Genomic DNA, 3097 nt, shown 5'->3' with positions numbered 1-3097 from the left:
GCTTCCATGTCTTGGCTATTGTAAATAGTGCTGCTGTGAACATTGGGGTGCATGTGTCTTTTCAAATTAGAGTTCTCTATGAATATATGCCCAGGAGTGGGATTGCTGGATCATATATGGTAACTCTGTTTTTAGTTTTTTGAGGAATCTCCATACTGTTTTCCATGATGGTTGTACCAAAGTACATTTCCACCAACAGTGTAGGAGGGTTCCCTTTTCTCCACACCCTCTCCAGCATTTATTGTTTGTAGACTTTTGATGATGGCCATTCTTACTGGTGTGAGGTGATACCTCATTATAGTTTTGATTTGCGTTTCTCTGATATTTAGTGATATTGAGCATTTTTTCATGTGCCTATTGGCCATTTGTATGTCTTCATTGAAGAATTGCTTGTTTAGGTCTTCTGACCATTTTTGAATTAGGTTTTTTTTTTTTTTTGTATTAAGTTGTATGAGCTCTTTATATATTCTGGAAATTAAACCCTTGTCGGTCACATCATTTGAAAATATTTTCTCCCAGTCCATAGGTTGTTGTTTTGTTTTATGAGTTTCATTTTCTGTGCAAAACTTGTAAGTTTAATTACATTCCATTTGTTTATTTGTGCTTTTATTTCTGTTGCCTGGATAGACTGCTAGAAGAACATTGCTGAGATTTCTGTCAGAAAATGTTTTTGACTATGTTTTCTTCTAGGAAAGTTACAGTATCTCATCTTAGTTTAGGTCTTTAAGCCATATGAGTTTAGTGGGAGTATAAATGGGAGCAGCCACTATGGAAAATAGTATGGGAATTCCTCAAAAAGTAAAAGCTATCATTGTATCTACCCATACAGTGAGTCCTGGAAAGAGTAGGCAAAGTAATCTCACCTTACCTTCCAGCCTACTTCCTAGCCACAGTCTGCTAACAGACAACTGCACACACAGTAGAGTTTTGGATATAATTATACAAAGCAGTTAATGCTTTCTGGAAATCTTGTATTTCAAATTAGGATCTTGGCTTTATTTTTGTAGAACCAAAAGTTCTATTAAAGAGGTTTTCCAAAAACATGAATAATTATACCCCAAAAGTGAATTCAAGCAACAACTGAATTTCTGAAACTCCATGTTATATTCAAGATTTCAAAGGTTCCAGGATCAATTTTTAAACTGGACTCAAGTCACAGTTCTTAAACTTCCCCCAGTGCCAGTTGTCTCCTCAGCACAGGGCCCAGAGAGGGGGCACACCTGCCGATCTTACCCTCTCAGCACCCTCAGCATCTAGATTCTGTTTCTGGGACAGTGGCCTACACAGAAGGCCTCTGCTCTGCCCTGCCCCTGTTTTCCAGCTTGAATTTTCTCTCAATGAAGACCTACTAAAGCTATTTTCTTAGAAGTAATTTCTCATGGTTATGGATGCCTAAAACCATCTTCGAAGATCTTTTCTCCAACCTTCTGAAAGTATAGAAGCTCCTTGCCATTAGTTTAAAGTTTCTCACCTACTTGTGTCCCATTATAATATCATGGCTGATATTCTGAGGTGTTGCTCACATATTTTTTTTTCCTTTTAATAGTTCAAAAGTTTCTTTTAATAGTTTAGTATTCTGCTATGAATTGAATTGTGTCTCCTCAAAAATTCACATGTTGAAACCCTGGACTGCAGTTTTATCTTTTGGAGGTGGGGCCTTGGGGAGGTAATTAGGGTTAGATAGGGTCATGAGGGTGGGCACCCATGATGGGATTAGCAGCTTTATAAGAAAAAGAAGATGAAGAGAGAGAGAGATCATTTTCTTTCCATCATGTGAGCACAATGAGAAGTGTCTCCTGTTTGCAAACAGGAATTGGTTCCTCATTGAGAACTGGATTGGATGGCACCTGGATCTTGGTTTTCTCAGCCTCCAGAACTGTGGTAAATGTATGTTGTTTAAGCTATTCAATCTACAGTGTTTTGTTAAAGCAGCCTGAGCTGACTGAGATAGCCTCCTAACTTTGAGTGAAAGTGTCTAGTTAATGTCAGTGGTCCTGATTTATGTGTGATGAGGATGGCAAATAGGTGGAAAGATTTGTTTGGAGGAAACAAGTAGAAGATTTTTAAGTTGTAGTGACCTAAACAATGTTAGATGTTCTTTGTGGATAGAAATACCCAGCTCATTTTAAAGTAGGCCAGAACAAGTGGGAAATTCTACCTACTTCAGAAACAATGTCTTACCTTTTCTTCTTCCTTCTCTCCCCTTCCCCACCCCCCCTCCTGACTATGTCTGTCTTTTTTCCATATACTCTCAGCATGACTTCCTAAAGGTACATTTTAAATGGTTGGGGTTATTTGAAAAAGTGTCTGAAGTTGTCCTCCCAGCTAAAGGAATTGTACTAGAAAGTAGAATAATTTGAAAGGGAGGAGTTTGTCTTTTTCATGCACCATAAAAAGCTTTCAGTTCTTTTAATAACTGAAAAGGATTATACTGCTGTTCGCATCTCTAAGAACTTCTGATAAAGTTCATATCGTAGTTGTAGTTTATTTCATGAACCCAGAGAACACAAACTTCTTTTTTTGAAGCTTCTGTCTCTCTCTGACACACTTCCTCTCTCATGGAGCATACCGAATGCTGATGCATGGGTAATGCAAATTAACGTCTTCCGTTTATAACTTAATATAAAGGAAGAAATTAGAGCACAGACAGAGCCTGTACGCACTTCTGAGGACTTCTCGATCAGCAGTAATTGAGCTTCTGTCGTGTTTATGGCCCAGAGTAGTGGTATGAGAATTTAGAACCGAACTCACTCAGCAGCTGTGTGACCTTAGGCACGTTATTTAACCTCATGAACTTCAGATTCCTCTCAGGGAAAGGGAGCATAATGACACCTATTTTGCTGGGCTCTTGTGAGCATCCTGTGAGAGGATATTTAGCACACAGCTACATGGCATGGAGTAATCCCTGTCTCCAGTAGCGGTAATTTGATTATGAGGCACCAAATCCCAGTCAAAATCACTGAAAGGCAAGTGGGATAATTCGTGGAACCGCAGGGGAGAAGTGCAGCCCAGACTCCAGAGGAGGCAGAGTCCTGCTCTCCCACCTGTTTCCGAGGCTCCCTGCTCTCGCACCGCTGTTGCTGTCTGCACTTCTGCT

The sequence above is a fragment of the Vicugna pacos genome, chromosome 4, assembly GCF_048564905.1.
Source record: "Vicugna pacos chromosome 4, VicPac4, whole genome shotgun sequence".
Classification (NCBI taxonomy): domain Eukaryota; kingdom Metazoa; phylum Chordata; class Mammalia; order Artiodactyla; family Camelidae; genus Vicugna; species Vicugna pacos.
This window is presented reverse-complemented; position numbering follows the sequence as displayed.